Source organism: Drosophila arizonae, chromosome 4 (assembly GCF_054131065.1).
Source record: "Drosophila arizonae isolate 15081-1271.41 chromosome 4, UAZ_ARI_1.0, whole genome shotgun sequence".
In the NCBI taxonomy this organism is placed as follows: Eukaryota; Metazoa; Arthropoda; class Insecta; order Diptera; family Drosophilidae; genus Drosophila; species Drosophila arizonae.
Window position 1 is genome coordinate 10,113,662 of NC_142924.1, and position 24,058 is coordinate 10,137,719.

At 43.5% G+C, this 24,058-nt stretch overlaps 1 protein-coding gene across 1 annotated transcript in view; it reads left to right on the forward strand.

Annotated features, from left to right (window-relative positions):
• Positions 1–24,058, forward strand: part of bru3 (CUGBP Elav-like family member bruno 3) — a 157,027-nt gene that overhangs the window by 46,593 nt on the left and 86,376 nt on the right. The gene's annotated exons all lie outside the window — the stretch shown is intronic.

The window sequence follows — 24,058 nt, forward strand, 5'->3', positions numbered from 1 at the left end:
TCGCACGCTTATCATATAAATTCTCTGGCTGCTTGTTATTCTTTTTGCCTTTCTGCTCTTGTTTTTTTGCTGCTTTGCTGCTGTTTTGCTCTCTGATCCTGGCCATAACAAAAAGGCTAAAAATGTTGGCTTGCTGTTCGGCCTGCAATTGAAGGCTTTGCCGTCAGTCAGTCAGCCACTCAGTAATTCAGTCAGTTAGCCTCTGCCTGTGCTAAGCAAACAAACACACATACACACGCTCACGCACACAAACAAAATCAACGCTAGACAAAAACAACAAAGGAGCCTATGCTATAGTTCCATATATACTATAGACGTTGTTCGAATAGTTTTCCCTCTGTCTGCAGCTGCAAATGCATTTTACACTTGACTGCTGTGGCGAGCATGGCCCAAAGCTGTTGCCAAAACATTATTCACTTGCCTTGGCTAGGTGTTTGCTGCGAAATTGAAGCCAGCACAGATGCCATCTGACAGATTTTTAGCAAGCCAATAGACTTTAAGCACTCCGTTTACAATTGGAGACTGTTGCTGATATTCTTTATTAACTCAACTGTCTTCTGCTTAACTCTCAGTCACTTAAATGTCAACTCGCATTAAATTGGACTCTCTTTCCTTTAAGAATATGCTCATCAGATATATATACACATTCAACCCATTTATCTATCAAGTTAGTTTTAATTTCAGCTCAAAGCACATCAAAATACTAAATAGTCATCATTATTATTAGCGCAAAGTGTTTTAGTTATAAAAGACAACTGCTGCTGACAATTTGGCTACACTATAAACTCGTCAGCGTAATGAAAATGACAACTACAACAACAACAACAACAACAATGACAAGAACAACTACAGCTGTTGCCTGTTGTCTTTAAAACTCTATCAAAATGCGCGCGCGCATGTGTTTAATTACCCACTTTGAGTAGAAGCGACGACGTCACATTGTCGGATAGTTAAAAATTTACTATGATAATTAAAAATTGCTCCACACAGAGAGACAGCCAAATAGATAGAGAGAGACGGAGAGAGAGAGAGAGTCATGTGATGCGTTTCATATATAAATTTCGTAACGTAAATACGAGTCGTGGTTTGCAATTAATAACTGAGGCAGTCTTAGCGGGGGGAAGAAGGGAGTTAAGTTGAGCTGCTTGCCCATAAAAGTATGCTACACAATTTTCAATGCTGAAAGCGCGATAAAAATGAAATTTTATGTGCTGCTTAAGGGCGTCGCTAAAGGTTATTAAATTTGTGGTTCGCAAGGGCAAGAGACAGAGAGAAAGAGAGAGAGAGTGTGAGAGAGGGAGAGGGAGCGCCTTGGATATGCTTGTCAGGGTTGTCAGGGCGCTTAAAGCTGTCTCGAACATATAGTTTAATTGAAAACTTTGCTGCATGTGACTTTCAAATGACATTCAAATGTGTGGCCAACCAGAAAGAGACAGCTATAGCAATAGAAATAGCAGCAGCAACAGCAACAGCAAATGTGCAACTGCAGCACATGGTAACAAAATTATGATGTAGCTTATGGGCGTGCATGGTGGTGTGGGCGTGGCATGGAGTCGCCACATTAAGTGCCATTGTCTGCCTGTTAACATGCTCATTACTAGGCAAAGGCAAAAAAAAAAAAAAAGAAACTGAAGCTGTAGCTGAAGCAAGAAAGGAAACTGAAACTCGCTCATGACTTCGCCTTCAATTATAATTACGTCAAACAGTGCAACAGAAGAAAGTGCGCAACTCGAGGCAAACAGCAGATAGAACCAAGACCCGGCCCCAGTCCCGCTCAGGACTCACTTACCCAGACAGACTTGTCGACAACACAAACAACTTGCAAGTGAGCATTTCCTTTAATGCCAGCATTCCCTTTTCTCTACTCTCCTCTCCTCTTCACTCCCCTTTTTTTTTATCCCTTTATATATTACATTACATTTGCTGGCAAAGTGAAGCTGGCTCCGGACGACGACGATGATTGTCATTGTTTTTAATGCCAAAGAGTTTTGCTCGTGGGGCAACATAATACGAGCAGCCCAGTCGCAGGCACAGCACGAAAAACTAACCGAAGAAAACTCATAATTGCGCTCCACACAAATTGCAAGTTATGGCCCAAGTTGAGCAAAGAGCAAACATATGATCCAGATCCCAACTAAAAGCATTCATCACGTAACCTTAGCCTTCAGGCAGCGAGCACGACGAGGGTAATGGCCCAGCCGCTGGCTTAGTGCACCTGGCAGGTGCAACTCCACCTTCACCTGGCTGCAATTTACAAGATAAATGCGCCAATGAGAGCAGCCAGATAGACTGCTTGAGCACTGCAATTGGTCAAGCTTTGCAAGGCTTTGCATTGTAGCAGGATAAGAGCTTAAGTTGGCTTACAGAAAGTTTACAGATATTTATAACTAATTGACTTATTGTAATTAAGTCGGTGTTATTTTTCTTGGAGAGAGTTTCTTTAGGCGCTTAAAAGCGCATTAAATAGCTGACAGTAGCTCAGGTATTTCCCACTGCTGCAGCTGCAATTTAAATATCATTTAAAGCCTTCATTTTTTCGTCTGCTGCCACGCGGCGAGCCACCATTTTATTGATGTCTTTTGACGCCGCACTTTGGCCCAGGAGAGCAGGGCAGAGGCTGTACTGCAGCCAGGACACGCGCACAAAACAGTTTGCAAACAGAAGAGCAGCAGCAGGAGCAGCAGCAGGAGCAGCAGGAGCAGACAACTGCCCGCAGTCCGAGGCAGTTTTCCATTGAAGTCAGCTGAACGTTTGTCTGCGCGTCACTCACTGTGATAGTGCTCAGCTGGGCGGGGATGGGTTGGGCTGGGCTGCCTGGCAGGAGGAGACGGCGAATAGCTGCTCTGCTGTGTTGTCCAACTTCAGTTGTAATTTATTTGGGCGCTCCGGCAACGTTTTCTTTATTGCTGCTGCTGCTGCTGCTGCTGCTGCTGCGACCGGGCAAAACTTATTAATTTAGACTTTTTGTTCACAAATTTGCGTCTGGGTCGTTGCCCAACTATGCAACAACAACAACAACAACAACAACGAGAGCAACAAGAACTGTAGCCAAAGCTGACAGCAGCTTTTGGTTTGCTTGCTGGTTTTTGCTTTGCTTTGGCAACATTTATGCAAATTAGTTTTGATTGTCTCGCCCTCCCGCTTTCTCTCTCTCTCTATCTCTCTCGCTCTGTGGCAGGAAATTGAAAGTTAATTTGCATGCTGCACAGTTTAAGGCGCCGCACAGTTAAATACACAACAATAACTGTCGACTGACGGCTTTGGTATCTTTTATTTTATTTTATTATTGCATTATCTGAGTGCGGCTGCACGCTCATATTTATTTATATACATATATACATATATATCGCCCGAGCTGCGTCCGTCGTCTTATTTAATTGCACGTGCATAATTCTTTTAAAATACAATTATTACAACGCCTGGACGCAGACGCAGACGCAGCTCATGCAAAATTTATGTTCATTTCGGTTCACTACGGTTCATTTCCAGTTTATGCCTTATGCAGCAGGAGCAGCAGGAGCAGGAGCAGGCGAGCAGCAGCAGCAGGAGCAGGAGCAGGAGGCGGACATCAGCTTAAAGAAACCCTCCATCCAGTGCCACGTATGCTGCGCATTATTTTAACAAGTTTTCACTCTGTCCAGTTCAGTTTCTTCTCTTTTTTTTGAGGGGGAGGTGGGGTGTTTTTTGGTAGAATGTGCCTTTAAGGCGCTTACTTGCATATTTATGTCACTGTCGGGAATGTTTCGCCTCTCGAACGTTACATAAATATGAAGCACGTAAAGCAAGCAAGGCAGGGGCCGAGCGCTGTGCTCGCTCATGTGTGACACTGGCCAGCTGGCTGCGAGACAAGGCAATTGACAGTTTTGTTGCATAAATTTTACGCCTGTGTGTGTGAGGGCTGCTGACAATGGCAAGTGGATGGCCTGATGCTGACAGCATTGCAGAGCTGCCTGCAGCAGCCATGAGAGTATCTGCCAAGAACAGCTTCAACCCAGACTCGACTCATCTGTCATAGTTGTTAACATAATATCCATGGCGCTGCTAATGCTAATAATCTTCGGCAGGCAATTTGCAAACGCTTTAACGTGTGGCCAAATCTGCCTGAAATGTGACAAAACTCGACACGGCTCAACACGGCTGGCCTGCGCGTTCGCTTGCTCTCTTTTCGCAAAAACTGCACAACTAATTGAATATTTAAAACTGCCAAACCGCAATTTCAAATTTATTACCCAGTGCAGTGCAGCAGTGCAGCAGCACAGGCAGCCAACCCGCACGTCCAAGTGGTGCAGCCAGTCAACCAACCAGTGGAGCGTCCACTCAACGGCCATTACCTTTTGCATGTGTGTGTGTGTGTGAGTGAGTGCTCGTGCCTCCCGCCTCGCTCTGTGCTGCTGGTATAAAATGTCACTTAATTGCAATTTAGTAAATTGTTTTCCATGTTGTATAACAACGCCGGCAACAAGCAACTACCCCAGAGTGCGGCGCTGCTGCCACCCCCAGCCGCACCGCTGCACCGCCCTTACCCATGGGGCACACACATATTAAAACCATAAATTTTGCGGTGATTTATCTTAATTTAAATGTTGCAACAATGCATGCGGCTGGTTGCTGGCGACGTCTGCTGCCTGCCCCTTTGTTTAAATAACAAAGCAGCTAAAAGTATGCAACAATTTTTGCACACACACTCACACACACATACAGTACTTTTTATGTGCGCTTTTGTATTTAAATTTTGTATGTATTTTTTTGTTGTTTAATTTAATTTTTTTTTTTATTATTATTTTTTTTTTTTGGGCGCCCCGCTGCTCTGCAACCACCACGCTGTGCGCGAAAAATCAATTAAAAATTCATCAAATAATTAACAAAAGCACAGCGCAGCAAGAAGGGTTTAAACAATAGCATCTACTAGCAGTAGCTCTCAGTGCTGCTCCTGCTGCTGCTGCTGCTGCTGCTGCTGCTGCTGCTGCTGCTGCTGCTGATGCTGTTATGTGTTCTCGTCTCGTGGGAGTGTTTAACTTGGCCCGCTCAGGGACGTAATTTCAATGCCTGCCTTCATGTGTGCGACTGCGACTGCGACGCGCAAAACAAATTAAATTCAATTTAGTCAACAGCAGCAGCAGGAGCAGCAGCAGGAGCAGGGGCAGTGAAGGCGAGGCGCCGTAGTGGGGCCATTTTGCAAGAAGGTGCAATTTTGATGGATTGCTTTGGCTGCCTGCCCGCCTGACTGCCTGACTGACTGCCTGCCTGCCAGTCGAGTGCCTTGCACAAGTGGGTTTCCACAGGAGTCGGCTGTCTTGTTTGTTGCTTAGCTGCAAAGTTTACGAGCTGCTGCTGCTGCTGCTGCTGCTCCTGCTGATTTCGTGTGCTTGTGTGCGCAAATTTACATATGTGTGTTCGTCGCCCGAGTATGTGTGCTGGACTAAAGTTTGGGCCAAGTTAAGGCAGCTGCATTTAAACTTTCTGCGCACTCAAGTAAAAATGTAAAATAAAAAAAAACAGTCAAAACAAAAACAACGAAAATAAAAACAACAGCCATACAAGAAATTAAAAACTTTGCCAGCAAACGGCATTAAGCATTAAATTTTAGTACACTTTCAAGTAATTTACTAAAGGCAATCCAACTTAACTAAAGTCACTTTTCTAAATAACTTAAAAGATCATTAAGAGACACTTATGAAAAGACGAATGCCATGCAAGTGCGATGATCATTAAGAAACTTATCAAATGAAACTTGTGCAGTTGGAATTTAGCTTTGAAACGGATGAAAAATAGGGGAAAACTAATAAAGTCTTTAATAATATAAATAATGTAAATATAATGATTTTTTCTAATAAGAGGCTTGGAACTTGAAACAGCTTCCAATTGTTGTAAATTTGCTAAAATCTTTTAATCAATTAGCTTTGTCTCACTCTCTCTGTTGCTTTTAGCCTTAAGTATTAATTGGGACTGTAAGCCCGTATATATAGAGCATTTGCAATATTTTCATAAAGCAATAAATTCAGTCTACAGGTTTTTAAATACCTCTTCAATTTTTTGCTCCTAATCCATTTTATTTTTCGTTTATCCTTGCGCTCCATTGCTTATAGACTTTTCATTTCTGCATTTCCAATTGTTTCTTCGTAATTGAGATGCGAGCTGCTTTGGATGTGCTGCCAATCAGTTCTCCTAACTCTAGCTGTATCGACCCATGATTACTGCATCAGTAAGCATCACTTGATTCCTATCCCCTACCGCCCTTGCTTCAGTCATGCTTCAGTCCATGCACACCAGTGCTTCAGCAAGACCCTTCTCAAACTCTTCAGTAGTAAATCATAAGCTGTGCCAAAGATATTCAAATGCTAATTAATTTACCAGGCTTACTCGGCTTCAGTGCGAAGCAAAAATCAAGGCCTACCTGCCGTCAATGCTTTGACTTGAAGCAATTTTTCTTCTTGTCCGGCGCCCATGAAACGAAACAAATGAGTGAGCCTTAAGCTCGGCCGCAAACAGGCAAACCAAAAATCACAAATATCCGGTTTTTAATGAATGCCAGTGACAGCGGCTGGCTGCGGCACGCCCCCAAAAAGGCGTGGGTCACAACGATAACACGTCGTGCCGGCGACAGCGACAGCGAATGCGACTCCAACTGTAACCAGTTTGAAAGTTGGCGGCGTGACATGTCAGCTTTTTGGGATAGCAGCTTGAGGCTGAGTGGCGACTCTCGCATCGCATGCAACTTCATTTATATAAAAAAAGAACCCTTTGTTGTTATTGTTGTTGCTGGGCAGGCGACTGACTTTTGGCTTTTGTAATTTATACGCGCTTAAAGGCGTCATGTCGAGCAACACCTACAAATTCATTGTTCCCATTGTTTTTGTTATATTCCTTCCTTCTACATCTTTTTTTTTTTTGTGAGCTTTTGCATAACGTCAACGTCTGACAAATGTGCCATAAGCAGCAGCAGCTACAACAACAGCAACAGCAACAACAAACGGCAACAGCTTTGAAACTTTTGCGTGCGGCTTTCGGTTTTGGTTTCATTTCTGTGGCCAGCGGTTAAAAAAGTTGTGGCCAAATAAATGGCCAAATGGCAGAAAATGACAAATGACCGTCAATCATGACAGGCCAGACGAGAGCTGCGTCCAGCTGCGGACGACGGCCGGCAACTCTTTGGGGTGGGTCGATAAGGCTAAGCGGTGTCTGCCACGGCTCCCAGCCATGGCAGGTAGCCGGGGGTTGGCTGAAGCCAAACACACCTGCGCTGGTCAATGACAGTCGGAGCTCATCATTGGCTTCTGCGTGGGTAGAGAGAGGAGAGAGCGGGGAGTGCGGAGAGTGCGAAGAGTGGGTGGGGTTTTGGCTTCCATCTAAATGAGTGTTTTGTGCCAGATAAGTTGAACAGCTCATATTTTTGTGGATTGCCCGCAGTTGAGGCCATTAAATGTGTGTGGCTAAAAGTAAAATGTATAAACGAGCCATAACTTGAATAACTGGCTGCAGCCAGGCATTAAGGTAGCTCCACACTATTTATATATATATATATAGAGAGAGAGAGAGAGGGAATTCTAACTTTATCTAGCTTTAAATTTATCAATATGAAGCGAAATTCCATTCACGAAAAAATGCCAATAATAAATTGACAAATTCCTTTTGGCTCGGCCACTGCGGCGTATGCGTAATAAGCGTGCCATCAACTTTGGCTGGCAAAATGTGCTGGCGGGTAAACAAAATCGTTTGGCTCCAAGAATTTACAATATAAGTTTGCAATCTGACAAAGGGCTACCAAATTGCTAAGACGGGGCAGAGAAAAATCTTATCAATTTTCTTTTCATTTTCTTTGCTTTTTTCTCCTGTCTCCCCCTCTTTTTATACCCTGAACCCATTTTCAATGGGAAATCAGGGTATAATGGTTTTGTTGAAATGTATGTAACAGGGAGAAGGAGGCGTGGCAGACCCCACAAAGTATATATATTCTTGATCAGGGTGACGAGCTGAGTTGATTTGGCCCTGTCCGTCTGTCTGTCCGTCTGTCCGTCTGTCCGTCTGTCCGTATGTATGAACGCGTCGATTTCAGAAGATATAAGAGCTAGAGACTTCAAATTTTTTTTAAAATGTCCGTAATTACAGCGCGCATATCAAGTTTATCATTAAAATTCGATAACTCATCCCGATCTTTTTTTATCGATAAAAAACCTTATCGAAAACCAGTTATAAAATTATATCTTCTACACCTTTATTGCTAGAGTCTCCAAATTTTTAATGTATGCTTACATGCAATTTATACAATTTCGGTTTTTGTTAAAATTTACCCCCCACCCTTAAATTCACCCCCTCACCCTCACTTTTGTAAAAAGCGTATTTCAAATACTAGAGACTTGTGCTTTAGCAATTACATGCATATCCATGTTATAATTATAATCTGAAAGTTTCATGAAGATCGTACGTCCATAAAAAAAGTTATTAAACAATTAAGTTCTCATAGTAAGCGCACACTGCAGCCCATGCGTGTTTATGCGTGGGTGCTTGTGTGTGTATGTGTTTGTGTATGTGTGTGTGTATGTGTATGTGTGTGTGTATGTGTGTGTGTATGCGTTTGTGTATGTATACGTGTGTGTGTGTGTCTGTATGCGTGTGTGTGTATGTATGCCTGTGTGTGTGTGTGTGCGTGTTTCTTGTGTAAGCTGAAAGACGCGAAAAATTATTGAAATATCTATTGCTCCAAGGGTTCAGGGGATCTCGTAGTCGAGCAGTCTCGACTAGAGCTTTCTTACTTTTTTTTTTTTTTTTTTTTTTTTTTTTTTTTGGCTAAGTTTCAGCGCGTTTGGCTGGCTGAGGCTTGGCATGAAGTGCCACTGTAAAATATTTTATTGAATATAATAAGCAACGAAAACTTTGGCCAGAGGACACAAAGTTGTAGTTGATGCAGTGAGTGCTCTTCCCGCTGCCATTTAATATGAGCGCAAACAGTTTGTGGCCCACTGTCCCGTAGTCTCGATGTCCCGACTCATTTTCCCCGTTCACCCATTGCGCTGTGCATTTATTGCATTGTGCTTTTGTGCTATATAATACCTGCGTGTGAAATAACGCAAAGTTTATGCAGCGCCACAAAGGAAAAAAAAAAAAAAAAAAAAAAACAAAAAACAAAAAAAGGAAAGCAAACTTTGCCCTTAAATGAAAACTACAAAACATTTAAGTTTCGAGCTGAGAGCAGAGAAGCAGCCGAAATTTAAATGCCAACTCCCAATTGGGCAGTCCCTGAGGCGCTGCTGTCGGGCAGCGAAAATGAATTTGAAATTTCTAAAGTCCTCTTATTTCTTTCTCTGCTCGCCAAAGTTAAGACTTTGTAGTCGCGTCTTTGAGGTGCACTCACAAAAAAAGAAAAAGAAACCAAAGAGATGAGAAAATAAAAGTGAAAAAAAAGTGTCAAATTAAATTTAAAAAGTGATTTGCCGCGCTTTCTCTCTGTTTATTAGGGCCTTTTAAATGCTGCCAGGCATGCGACTAAATGCCAAAGTGAAAATTCGCCATAATTTGCCTGAAAATCATTCTGTGGCACCCTCGTCCATGGCTCGGATGCAAATTGAATTTGCTTTTTCATATAACCGAAAGTTGTTCGCATCAGATTTATAAGGCGAACCCACGCCACTCGATTAAGGCTTAGATAATTAGATTTGAGTTCAACTTTGCTGTGCCTCTATTTGCACTAATGCCAGAACTATGCTGCTCGGCTCAATTAAAGTGGCTGCTTGTGATTTTTCATGCCTCGTGCCTCCTGCCTCGTGCTTTGAGTCAACAAATAATTTCTATGCAAATATTTTACACTAATTATTTCAAATATTTTCCATGCGGTTGCCAGCCAGCCAGCCAGCCAAGCAACAGCCTGTCTATCGCTCTGTCTCTCCGTCTGTCTCTCTGTTTGTCTGCGCCCAAAAATAGTTATTTGCTCAAATTAAATATATACATTTGTGTATTTGTTCAGCACAAATATGTCTCTGTCTGATCTTTTGTGTGTGTGCACGTGTGTGTGTGTGTGTGGAAAACAAAATTATTTTATGGCGTTTGCTTTGCACAAACAAACGAAAGTCAGCTAGAGCCAGAGCCGCAGCCAGAGCCAGAGCCAGAGCTGTGGAGTCACAGTGAAAAGGCAACTTGATGAGTCACTTGACACGGCGAGGCACAGTCACTGCTGTCCGTCCGTCTACGTTCTGTCTGCGGCGCCTAAAACTATGCAGCGCACTCGACCTTCCGCCTGTCTCCCAGTGCAATATTCCTGCCTTTAGGTGCGGCCTTTGTTTGGACACTGGCGCTGAAATTGATTAAGTTTGTTGCCCGCCGATGAAAATGTCACTCAATCAAGCCGAGACCCGCTGCCTAGGCGCTTCATGGAATGCAAAAGCACAGGGAAAAAAACGGCTGCCATTGAATGGAGCAGAGCAGCCTAACCAAAATAAATGAAAGGCTCAATGAATGAGTGAATGAGCAGCGAATCGCGTATCGCATTGAAAAGTCGTTATATGACGCTTTTTTATTCAGGCCAAGTCGAACGTTAAAACGTTCACTTTACACCCATGAGAACTCTAAGGACAGAGAGCAGAGAGCCTTATATGTGCGAAGGTTAGATTGCATATTTGTGCAAGGCATTTCATGAAGTGGGACATATTTTACGTATGGAACTGTTGGGGAGATTTCACTCTACTCTACTTGTTGTTGCTACTCTATACTCCACTTGTATGAAAACAGTTCTGACTTGCAATTTATCTGCACTTAGCTTTCATTTAGCCAAACAACTTTATATCAATTCCGAGCTCAGCAATTGCATGCGCCGTGCCCAATCGAAATGCCAGCAGTGTAGAGACTGTGACTAGGATTGTCAAGACCTTTTAATTAAAAACTATTCTGCTTGCATTTTTAGGGCCTGTGGCGTTGGGCGTAGCCGCAGTTCCAGCTCTCTCTCTCTCTCTCTCTCACTCTCTCTCTCTTCCTCTTTCTCATTCTCTTTTAGCGCAGCTTGAGCGCAAAAATTTTAGCATTTTAATTTAAATTTAATGTGGGCGTGGCCGCAGTGCATGCAACAGTTTCACTTTGCTTTGCTCATTCACTCAGTCTGCTTTATTTTTTGCACGTTTCTCTCTCACTCTCCCTCTCTCTCTCACTCCCTCTCTCTTGCACACTCATTGCATTAAGTCAAACGTAATCCGCACATGGCCCAGCCACAAAAGGCAAAGCACACAGAGAGACAAAGCAGTCAAAATGTCTCCCTAAATCTCTGGCCCCTGTTCACACTACCGAGTTACCCCCGCTGCCCCGCTACCCCACTACCCCGCTACCCACTCCAGCTCTGACTCTTTGACTTTATCGTTGGTTTGCTTGCTGTTGGTTTTCTGGTTAGGTCTAGTCTCTGCTCGCAGTTGGCCTGAGCTTGGGCCTGGGCTCGGGCTTGAGGTTGGGCAAGTGGCATCGGATTGGTTTGCTTTGACTGGTTGGTTGGTTGGCTGGCTGCTGGCAGCGTTAACGCCAGCGTTTCATTAAGTTATACAATTTAACGCCCTTTCAGCTGGGCAACGTTGTCGGAGTTCTATTTACATTTGCTTTGGGTCAAATTACACAAAATTCTACGGGTGTTGCGGCGACAAAAGCCATTGACTGCCAGCCGGCGACGTCTGCCTTCAGCTTTGGCCCCACAGCTCTGCATCATGGATGCGAAAGTGGATCTAGCTACAGCTACAGCTACAGCTACAGCTACAGCGACAGCTCCAGCTCCAGTTCTGCCAATAGCCTTAGCTTAATAAATTTTATACACAATGTTTACACGAGTGTCGCCCAGCGTCGCTGGTAATTTAAAACTTTGCGCTCTTTTGTTTTAACGCCATTGCAAATATTATTGAACTCAGGTCCGGCTTTGGCACTCGGGCGACTTGCGAGCTGGCAACTTTGTTGGCCTGCCAATTGAAGACTTTATAACTTTCAACTTTGAATGCATTGCCGGCTTGGCAGGCAGCTTAAGGCTTCTCGGACATGGGCCAAAGCTGACCCAATTAGCTGCAATTGCTAGCTGTGACTCACCTGCCCGGCTTTGTGTGACTTTCCAAAAGTGTGTGCTCCAAAAGTTTCTCTCTCTGTTTCCGTGTGTGTGTGAAGTTTCTCAGATGCTGCTCCCCCTCGCCTGCCATTATTAAATTGAATTTCGCATGCAAATTGTTTTTGGGAAGCCGGCTCCGAAAAGCTTTTAAGTTTTATGACACGGAAATTGGCTCATAGCAAGTGGCTGCCTGGCCAGAAGGCTGTTCGATACCCTAGACTGAAACTGTGAGCCAAGAGTGCATGAGCTCCGAAACAGCTGTTGCCGAATTTTATATATCAGAGAGAACGAGAAAGCTTCCTTTACCAACTCCTTTAACAGGGTATATTCTAGTCACATTTCATGCTCTCTCTCTCTCTCTAATGCCTGATGTTCTCGTTTTGGCACTTTTTAGCCTGCCTTGACTTGGTTAGCCGGCAAAAAGCATGCTTCTTCTTCTTCTTCTGGTTTACTTGTATTTTTTTGGTGCCGCCGCTCTAATTCCAGCCAACGGCTAATTATGATGTCTTTTACGTGCCAACAAACGTTCAAGTGACTTCCCCGGGCCCACTTCAATATTTATTTTACTGTAAACTCAACCTAAAAAGCCACGTCGACTGCCAGCGACGACTGCAAACGTTGAAACCCACTCAGGATTCAAGTGGGCGTGTTTTGATGACATGCTGCCAGGCTACACGCCCGTCCGTTCGCCTGCCCGCCTGCTTACCTACAGCACGTAATGCGCTAGGGATTCGTCAGTATTAGCTACCCGGTAAAAACAATATTAATAACAGTACAACAGAGGCAGAGGCAGAGGCAGCGGCAGAGGCTGAGGCAGCGGCAGGGCCATAATAATACATCAGCTGAGCCAATGCCTCCGCAAGGGTTTCCCTCCCAAAGCAGGACAGCACTAAGAGCGAAACAGACAGTCGGACAGACGGACAGACTGACTGACTGACATCCCCAGCAGGCAGCTAATAGTCAACGGCTGCGTTCGACTGACGAACGCTTCATTGAAAAGTTTCCAACGTAATGGCTTTTGTTTGGCGGCATCGTTGCCGGTCCACGTTCGACTCGAGTCGGCACGAGAGAGAGAGAGAGAGAGAGAGAGAGAGAGCGAGGGCGAGGACGGGCTTCTATAGCATTAAGTAATTGATTACATCTCAAGGGACTTTTAAGCAAGCCAACTGGGGCTGGCGGGCAGCGAACGGGGCAACAACAAAATGAAATGGCACGCCACTATAAAGCTCATAAATTTCTATATAACCTGACTGCTGTGCAGCGGCTCGGCGCAATATAACGTAAATAAATTTCGCTAAATAGTACACAAAAGCGCAGAAAAGAGGTAGACACGAGAGTCTGTCGGATCTGTCCAAATAATATCCAGTCGACCAGCCCAGCCCAGCCCAGACCAGGTCAGACTAGCTCAGGCCAGACCAGTCCAGTCCGACCTTTACCGTGTTTTTACCATAAACAATAACCATAATTTAACCCCAACCAAATGTGTTCGTTAATGTGGTTAGGTGGCTGAGCAAGTTGTATGCTAAGTTTAGCGCAAACTTCGAAAGAAATGGCCAACAGTCAGCCAGCCAGCCCGGGCTGGGGCTTGTCTATTTGCTAACTGAATTTATGGCTACAATATGCACAATGATATTGTAAAAGTTGGACAGGCCTCGCTTACGATATCATAAAATGACCAATTGAAGAGCGAAAACGAAAATTCTTTTGAAGGTTTCGTTAATTACACCAATGCCCATAGAAATCTCTCTGTGCTTAGCCATAAATTATTGTACTTAACTCTTTGAAGTTGCAACTATACATTCATATAGACATCTGCCTCTCTCCCTCTCTCTCTCTCACACTCTACTCTGTCATAAATTACCGACTCGAGCAATTGCTTCACTTGCTGCTTAACTCTTTGAAGTCGCAACTATGCATACGCTTTGTCTTTCGTTCCATTCCATTCCATTCCTTGCCCTTTTTTGTTTCCTCTTTTATTTTCAGTATGATATTTATGTATATACTGTTGCTCTACTCCCTCCTTCCCCCTCCCGCTGACCACAATTTTCACGCGCATCACTTTTTTCACGTTTCGTTGTGGATTTTAAATTAAAAATACTGCCGTGTGCGGGTTGTGGGTCTACAACAAACACACACACACACACAAGCACACACACAGCACACACCGACACAGTCACAGACAATAACAAAGACAAGAAGACAAACAACAAGCGCTCTTCGTGCTGTGGCCGGGCCACGCCCATTCGGGGGCCACCAGCCATTTTTATGGCGCCTAATTGCGCTGCGCTCTCGCTCCCCAGACCAAACTGCGCCTCAGCTTGCCCCCGGCCCCCGCCACAAGTCCCGGCCTCGACCGGGCCTCGGCTGTTATAATCATAAAATTGCTTTTGTGGCATACAAACCGGTTATATTGCTCCCGTGTGATAGTCCGCCAATGTTTCCAGTTGGTTGTCTCGTTGCCGCCTCCTGGCTCCAGCTCCTGCTCTGACTCTGGCTCTGGCTCTGTTGCTGCTACTTCTTCATTTTGCACAAATGAAAAATGTTGCGGTTTATTTTCATTTACAGTTTTTCCACTGCGTCGGCGGCGGTCTAAACATAATTTGTTGCATTAATGTTGGCCACATGCATATGAAAAATATCACAAGCCCACACTCACACACACACACACACATAGTTTTTGTTTAATTTCAATGTATATTACTTGAGCAGGGCATAGCAGCGAGCAAATGGCAGTTGCTCTGTGTCTGTGTGTGCGTGTGTGCGTGCGTGTGTGTTTGCTAATTGCTTAGAGCCCTTGAGCTAGAAATTTTGCGCATAATTAGTGGCAAATTGCATATGGAAAACGGTCGAGAACTGGCCAAAAACCGGACGTATTGTTGGCTGGGTTAAAGCATGTTTAGGGAATTGTGGCATGACTCGAACTCTAGCGTCCCAATTTAAATAAAATTTATATGAAAACTTTAAACGAAATTCAAAGCATCACGAATATATTGCTGGAGGCTTTAAGCGACCTCCGAGTACTTCAGTAATTCATTGAGCTGTCATAACATAAACCTACATTTAGCCGCAATGCTAAATGTCCCATAAATATTACTATCCGAAAGGTGGACGCAAAAGTGTGATATAATAATGCCATTGACAAATATAAAGCCATAAATTATAAATGCGAAATACTTACTTATACACGAAATCTACTTTTCCACAAAGCAAGCAGCGAAAATAAACTGACAGGCAGAGGCAGTGGCTGAGGCAGTGGCAGAGGCAGACGGGGGAGCAGTAAAGACGAAGGCATCGAGTCTGAAACTGAAAACGTGGCACAAAGCAGAAAACCACAAGTTGTTATAAAATTAGTAAAATTTTCTCAGCAAACATTTACATTAACTACAAGACAAATCCCCGCCGCCCGCGCCCGAGCACTGCTCGCCTGTGCCTGGCACTTCAAAAGACCCATAGAAGCGTAGCCAAAGAAGAAAAAAAAATGTAATAATAATAAAAAAATAAAATAAAATAAAGAAAAAAGATGAATGCGAGGCGGGCAAACAGAGCCTGTCCCAAAAGTATTAAGAGAGCAAAGCAATTAAAATATGAAAATGTACAACTTTCATCTTTTTGAGCTCATTGCATAAATCATTCCGAATGCCTGAGCGCACAGGTTTCGGGTGTTTGCGGGTGTGTGGCGGAGGGAAGGAGCTAGTAGTCATGCCATAGAATGCCACATTCAAAATTTCCTGTGACGCTTTTTACTAATCAGCATAAGTCCTTCCACAGACACACGCACACACACACACACAGGGGCGTAGAAAGCAGAAAATGATTTATTTGAAATTCTACTTGTTACCTGTAGCTACTTTAATGCCACTCCGGCTGTAAGCCGATGGTGGTTGGTGGTGCGCGGTGGTCCACTTGCCAAACCCACCAAATGACAATTTAAAACATAATTATAATCATTGCGGCGGTGGTCTCTATTGTAATTACAAGGCAAACTACGTGGCACAGAGTGGAGTTGGTTGTGGAGCTGGTTATGGAGGTGGTGGTGGTGGGGGTGGGTAATGGGATCGGATGCGGGCGCCATCATTTTTGGTAATGCCCGCGAGGCAACTCAAAAGTGTGTTTTAAATTTACATACAGCAACGCCCACAGAGACATACGAGCACCTTGCTGGCGTGGCAGGAGACGGGGGCGGGGGTAGGCAGTAGGCAGTAGGCGGGCTGAAAGCGAGTTCGAGTGCGAATATAGACATTTGTCGTGTCTTGTGCAATTAAAACTTTGTACAAATTGCTGGCGCGACTCGGTTAATTGGACTCGCTCAGCTGAACAACTTTTGCTCGGTTTGCTGTTGCTGTTATGGTGGTTGTTGTTGTTGCTGTTGCTGCTGTCATATTTGTTGTTAAATATGTCATTGTCTAAGTGAGCGGAAGTGGAAATTGAAGATAACTCCCACGGCTATAAAATGTCGTATTGAGAATTGACAGATGCTGTCCATGAGTTTCATGAAACACCTGGCTAAAAGTGTTCAATTTCTCTTTCTCTTTCTATTTCCAAAATGAATATCTCTTTGTGTATCCTCTGCATGGCTTTGAGGGTTTCTATCCTTCTCTCCTCCATCTTCTATCTCTTATGCTGTTCTCTCTCTCACTCTCTCTCTCTTTCTCTTGCTTATTATATCTCTAGCGGGAACTCTCATTTTCTATCTCACGTGCTATTTCTCTCACTTGAACACCACCTAAATGAACTCTGAGAATCACATAGGAGGGCAATCTTTGTTTAATCCGTAACTTTGTTGGCTTTGCATATTTTAGCAGTCAGCGCTTTGTTCTAGCCTCTGTGATTTTGTTGTAAATTGACAACTTACAGCATGTCATTGCACAACAAAATACTCAACAAAATCAAAAATAAATTGACCAATAGAAACTGACGAAAAATAGAAGAGAGAAAATGTTAAAGTGAAGCCAAACAAAGGCGAAATCGACAAATAAATGCGTTGGGTGGCTGCAGGGGCACAAACTGAATATAGCCAGCGAGTTGTGCGTATATAAACACAAGTATAACCAATCAAAAATCCAATTAAAATTGAGGAAAATTCGATTTGCATGTAAAATATGGCACAGCAAAATACAAAAAAAAAAAAAGGAATAAGAAAATCAACAACAACAAGAGCCAAAAAAAAGGAGAGAAAATGTTATGAAGAACAACACTTCGATGAGATGCGGAGAGAGGGGGGGAAACATAAAAAAATATTTGCTATATGTGAAATTGAAAAGCCTGCAAAAAGGGCAGCCTAACAGGCGAGAGAACTCAGCATTGGATTGATATGCGTGTCTGCTGGCAGAAATATGTATGGGAAAAAAAGCGGGTGGAAAAAGGACGGGAAAATAAATAATAAAGTAAAACAAATTTGGTTACCTATAAACGTGTGGCATTTACACACAGCAAATATTATTTTTTATTGAGTGTGTAGTGTGCGTGTACGTGTGTGTGTGTGTGTGTGGCATTGACTGTGCGGCAGCCCAGCCAGCAACACGTTGCATAAATACAAATAACGCCAGCCGTGTCAAATTCGTCCTGTCAGAGGAGCAGAGGGCAGGCGCCACAGCTGACAAAGCACACATCATCAATTTCAGTTGTTTGGCTTGAAAACTATTATTAAACTAAGATTAAACTGCAGTTACAACAACTTCAACTAAACATTCTTCCCCTTTCTCTTTCTATCTTTCTAGGTAAGTGAAGTTCCACTCTGGTATAATTATATATACAATAAATGTATGCTAAATTAGGTTCACAGTAAGTTTTGTTATGTATATTTCATATATTTATATAAATACAAATTAATATATATTTTATTTAAGTCACACATGGAAATATGTTTAGGCTAGCTCGATTTAATTTGTCGATTTTTCCTATGAAATTCAATATCAATTCGCTCACATACTTTCCTAATGAACAAATCCAATTATATTGTTCGATAATTATGCAAACTATCACACATAGAGGGCGCCACGGTCAGATTAAGACGATACAAAAGGCCTTTTGCCGGCGACTGTTGATTTAATTAGTTTATTATTTCGCCATTGTGATGTGTGTGTGTGTGAGTGTGTGTGTGTGTGCGGGCTGCGATATGCTATATTATTATTGTTTATTTGTCGTTAATAATTTGCGTCGCGATTTTTAACGCGCGCGCTGCAAATTTAATTGTAAACTTTTGCTATACAAATCCCATAAAGAGTTTTGCGTGCGTGTGTGTGTGTGTGTGTGTGTGTTGGAGAGTGTTAATTAATATTGCGCTTGAAGCGATGTCAGTTGCATGCAATCGACTGCAGGCTGGCTGTGTACTGGCTGTCGCGCACTTTTAATTAGACTTCAATTTCCAATTATATAAGCTTTTACATTAATTAAATTTCCATTTTTATTTTCGCCTTGCCCCGGCACGCACCCCAACCCTCTCCGCCCCGTAACGCCCTTGGCAAGGCTGTGTAATTTGTACTGAATTAATTAGAAATGCCGACTTGGCAGTGCCCCACGTCGCTGCCTAGTCCAATATCAAATTAAATAAACTCTGGCACGCAAAATCAGATCAGAGCGCGATGGCTGGCTGGCTGGCAGGCTGGCAGGCTGGCTGGCTGATAGGGCAACAAACAGTGCTCTGGCTGGAGAAATAACTCAAGGTAAATAAATAATTGAATTCATTAGGCAAATGAAAAATGCTGTCAATGCCCGGGCGCACGGCCAATGCCAATGGGTTCTGTGCTCTAGCCCAGTCGCAAACATAAATTGACCCAAATCTGTGCTAACAATGCTTGGCAGTCTGTCAATGTCTACATGTGTGCGTGTGCGTGTGCCTGTGTATCTGTGTGTGTGTATTGAAAAGGATAACGGCAACCTGTCAAAGCTGTTAAAAACGTAAACACAAATAAAAACAATGTTTACGTAACTCCCTCAAGTCCTAGAATGTCCTTGGATTGACCGAGCGACCGTCTGTCCCACGTTCGCCCACCTTTCGTCACGCCCTTCTCGAGTTCGCTGCGCTTTTACCGCTGCTCATTAGTGACCAAAATCGAAGAAGAAGAACAACAATAACGATGGCTTCAGCGACAACGGAGCTTAATCAAAGCGAACAGACGAGGAGACGCTGTCAAAAAAACGGAACAACAACAGCAACAACAGCTCCGTATAAACAACAACAATGGCGTCGACAAACGGAAGCAGAAGCAAACAATGCGACAAAAATAATACACGTATGTGTTCAGAGCGTCGAGAGCAGGAAGAACGAATAACAACAACAATAATAATAATGAAGCACACACACATACATGGAGGGAGAGACACACACACACATACACATGTGTAGCATAGCTGCCTTATGGGTGTTCTGCGGTTTACATGTGTGTGTCTGTGTATGTGTTTAGATTTTTGTTAGTTTTCTGTGGCGTCATGTTAACAAAAGCTAGGAAACAGGTAAAACAGTAATGGCAGGGGGTGGGCGGGGCCGGAACGAGGGGAGAAAAGCCAGCCATGGCTGGAGCTTTAAGTGCGAGAGATACGAAGGCGACCTGTTTAGCTTTAACAAATTCGAAAATGTTCTGCATTGATTGAGGTAAATGTCAAGCCAGAAAATAGACAGCAGGTTGCCTGATTGATATGCTATTAAGGAGCATACCATTCAAATGAATAATGTACAAGTTTATTGTAATTATAGAGACAAATAGAAGGCGAGTGAGGGAGGGAGAGAGAGAGGGAGGACATCATACACTTTGAATAACCAGTTTATTTAAATAAAGCCATTAAGTACATTGGATTGAGATTTCTGTAATACGCTTTACTAGACATACAGCTGCTAAAATTTCAGTCTATAAATTTCCAACGTTTGCCTCACAGCTTTAACATTTAGCAAAATATGAAGGAGATATAATAAAGAGATTGCACTCAAATAATATAAATACTCTGACTAAAATGTTCGAGTATTCTAAAAAATAAATAATAATTTTCCAACACTACTTATATAAAATTTCAAAAAATTTACCAACATTGCAGGTACACGTACTTTCAATGCCATGTTTAATTAGTCCTTTTACCAACACTGCCACAAGAAGCCCAATCAATTCCACGAGTCCCTCAACAAAAAATGCAATCTCAAACACTATACTCGCTTTCGCTCTCTCTCTCTCTCCCTCTCTCTCTCTCTCCTACCACACTTAGCCAACACAGCGCAGCCAGTGAGAAAAACGCCGCACTCACTTGCACAACGTGTTCCGGCTCTTTGCCCAAATTGCTTCCTAAACAAAACTTGTACTCATAAATAGGGTTACAGAAAAGTATTGCCGCACAGACGACTGCACGCTTAATTATGCAACAAATTAGGCCCAAGACGCTGGCAAGTTGAGTTAAGGAGTCGTCGACTCCGCGCTGATGAAACGAATTTATGCATAATGCATGTAAATATGCGAGCTTGCCGTCGTCTTTATGCAGCTGCAACAGCAGCATGCTCCATTACACGCCAAGAAGACGACGACAAGGCAAGACGTACACGCATACACTCGCACACATATGCATACACTCGCACACACATATACTTATGACTGCGAAGCAGGCGCAAGTTTATTATGAAATCCCAAAACTTAAATGCATGTGCCCCAAGTGCAGAGAGTGCACTCAGTGCCACACACAAACATGCACGCCCACACCCACACACATAAACGCCCTACCTCATACACAGAGGCAATCACACACAGTGAGTTATTAACACGCTTTGCCACATTTGCTTCCGAGCTAATGTGGCTTTGGTTTAGTGGCTGCCGTGCGGCAGCGTCGACATGGAAAGGAAATTGTGAGGGCAGCGGCAACGGGAGCGGGCATGGGAGCTGGTTCTGGAACTGGAACTTAGATTGGAGGCGTTCGTTCGCTACGGCTATGCCTGTCATTATGCTAAACTAAGCGCAGCCAGCGCTAGAACTTGCACCCGAAACGAGCTAAAACACCCACAGACACAGACACAGGCACACACACACACACACACACGCACACATATACACCTCGCACACCTCGTACACATACTGCTCACTTGGCCAGCACGTGCTTTGCAGGTAACATTTCCGTTGCAGCTTCCGCTGCGAGCGCTTTATAATTATTTCGCCTGGCGGGCCTTCGTGCTTGGCATATGCTGCCTGTTGCCAGGATTGTCAGGACGTGTACGTGTTGCATGTGGGCCAAGGGGAGGGCAGACGGCCAGGGTGTGAAAGAGAATGAACGATAGAAAGTGCGCGGCGAATAGGGAGTGTGAAAGAGAGAGAGAGAGAGAGAGAGCAGGAGCAGCGAGACGTCGAGAGTTATAAGCTTCATTAAGCATATGTACAGCACGTTGTAAGCTGTGTGTATATGTGTCTGTGTGTGGGTGTGTGTGTGTTGCATTAAGCATATTTAGCATAAGGATTTGTCATTTACGCTAAAGCGCACACAGAGAGATAATTAAATGACGCTTGGCGAGTCAAGTGAGTTAATGAAATTTTTTCAACGCTCCGGGGCAACAAATTTATTTTACAATTCGTTAGAGAATAGAGAGTAGAGAGAGTTCTTTAATGAATATTTCGAGTTGCCTTTAACGAATGGGAATTTATGCATATTTACAGAGAATATCAAGCATAGATTTCTAAGAATCTGTTTTACCTAATCTTCAAGCATTATACTCAACTCATAAACAATTTTCATTCCATCAGCCCAGCTTGGCTTTCACTTCAGCATAATCCGCAGCTTTCTGGCTTTAAAGCTGCTTGTTTGCCTTGGCACCCAATTGTCTGACATTTCTATTAAAAGCCATCGCCCCACGATGAGCGCCCCAAATTGCTTTGACCTTTGCACAACAGCTGCGACTCTCCATTACACTCCAGTTCCACTCAGCAGCAGTAGCTACAGCCATTTATCCCCGATTCCCTACGCACCCGCACATAACTCTTATGGAGACGCAAGAGAAAAAAAAAAAACGAATGAGACAAGCAAAAAAAAAAAAAAAACAAATTTTACACACGCACATTAAGTCACGTTTTCGCACCATTAACCCATAAAGAACGAGATCCGCTCGGCACTGTAGGTGCGAGCGAGTAAGCGATATCGGATGTATGTGTGGCAGAGTGAGAGCGCAGAAGTAAAAGATTTACAAATATTGAACTTTTTCTTTTTTTTTTTTGCTGGTTGCTGCTGCCAGCTTCTGGTTTTGCTCTTAGCTTTGAGCTTTCAAGTCGTAAAGCAGTCATGAGCATATTTTATAGATTTTAATATGCGAGCAACATAACAGGCCTCCCTCATTGCCCAGCCCCCGTCTGCGCTGACTTGCCGCGCCTCGCCTCGCCACGCCTCGCCTGGCTTGGCAGCCTTTTTAAATTCACGCCGAAAAGTAGGCAATGCTCTTTGGCGTCGCTCACCCTCATCAGAAAAGGTCTCTACATTTCGTTTAGTGACTTTTTGTAGCCCTATGACAATGTGTCAACGTGTCGCACGGCCTCTGCATGTGTGTGTGTGGGTGTGCGAGTAAAAAAACCCCACTTGATAAGGGTTTATCAATGCGACACAGTAACTTAGTGATTTACTCGTGTGTGCGTGGAATATTTTTTTTTTTTTTTTAATTTTGAAAATTGAAAAAGTGACTTTTGCTTTCTTGACTCCATTTACAATGGTATAACAGCGTGTGACAAGCAGACAGCGACAGGGCCAAGGGCGGCAGGAAACAAGGGCGTGACAGCGATTCTGTGTGCGTGTGTGTGTGTGTGCTAAGTGCGTGGGCGCTCTAGAGACCTTGAGTCGTCTTTCAAATATGTATATTGAAATTTCAGCGAAAATCCAAATTCAGTTATGCACAGCTTTGATAAAACTAATGCAACCAATTTTCCGAATTCGCTATTAACTACAGCAGCAGCCGAGCGAAAAGTTCATTTGAAATTGAAGCTGGTATTCAAATTACATATGCTGCCATTTCGAAGACTTTGCCTGGGCTTTATTTCGAAAATAATATATAGATAAGTCTTTATACAATATTTCTCCTGAATTCAATAATATTCTGCCCCACTCTTGTGCTCCCTCTCTCTTTCTCTGTTTCTGTCTTCTCTATTGCCACATTCCTGCTTTAATTGTCTGCATCTCTGATTGCATTTAAAAGCAAAATTTAGCCGTCGCTGCAATCTGCCGACTCGGAAAGCTGCCCAAAAATACAAAATATTTGTGGCTTACATGTATTCAGCACCGCCCACACACTCTTACATGCTCTCTCTCTTTCCCTCTTCGATGTATGCCACAGAAATGTGTGCGAAAAATCGCTTTTCATCTTATGAAATCATTTCTGGCTTTCAAGGATTTTTGAGTCAGCGCTGCCTGTGCTCATCACAGGCTTACCAGTTACCTGTTTAAAATAAATAACAACGTTGCACAGAAACACACACACACGCACTCACCTACACACACACATACAAGCCAAATAAATTGGTTTCGTAACCGCAAAAGCCAAAAAAAAAAAAGAGACAGAGACAGAGTGGAGTCTGAATCGAGTCTGCGGAGTCACAGCAGGCACTCGCATCAATTCAATTCAATCAAGCATCAAGCATATATGAGTATAAAATTTTCACTCGCAACACACACACAGACACACGAATCATACAATCACCCAACCAACTGCAGTGCACTTCACACACCTCCCACTCACCTTCGTCTCTCTCTCTCTCACTCGCTCTTGCTTTTTCGCTTTTTGAAAAGGGAAATAAAATGCGGCAGGCACGTTGCAACACTATTACTTATTTGGCATAGCATTCAGACAGGCGGAGACGCCGACGTCGCCGTCGCCGTCGCCGTCAACGCCAGCAGAAATGAACTACATTGCTTTGTTATTGTGTGTGTGTGTGTGTGAATGTGCGGCTCAGGTGTGCAGAGAGAGTGTAGAGTGAGAGAGCCGAAGCTGGCGCTTAACAGGCGGGCTCTAAAATGCAATAATCTTTCGGCACCGACGTCGTCAGCGTTTAAACGTGA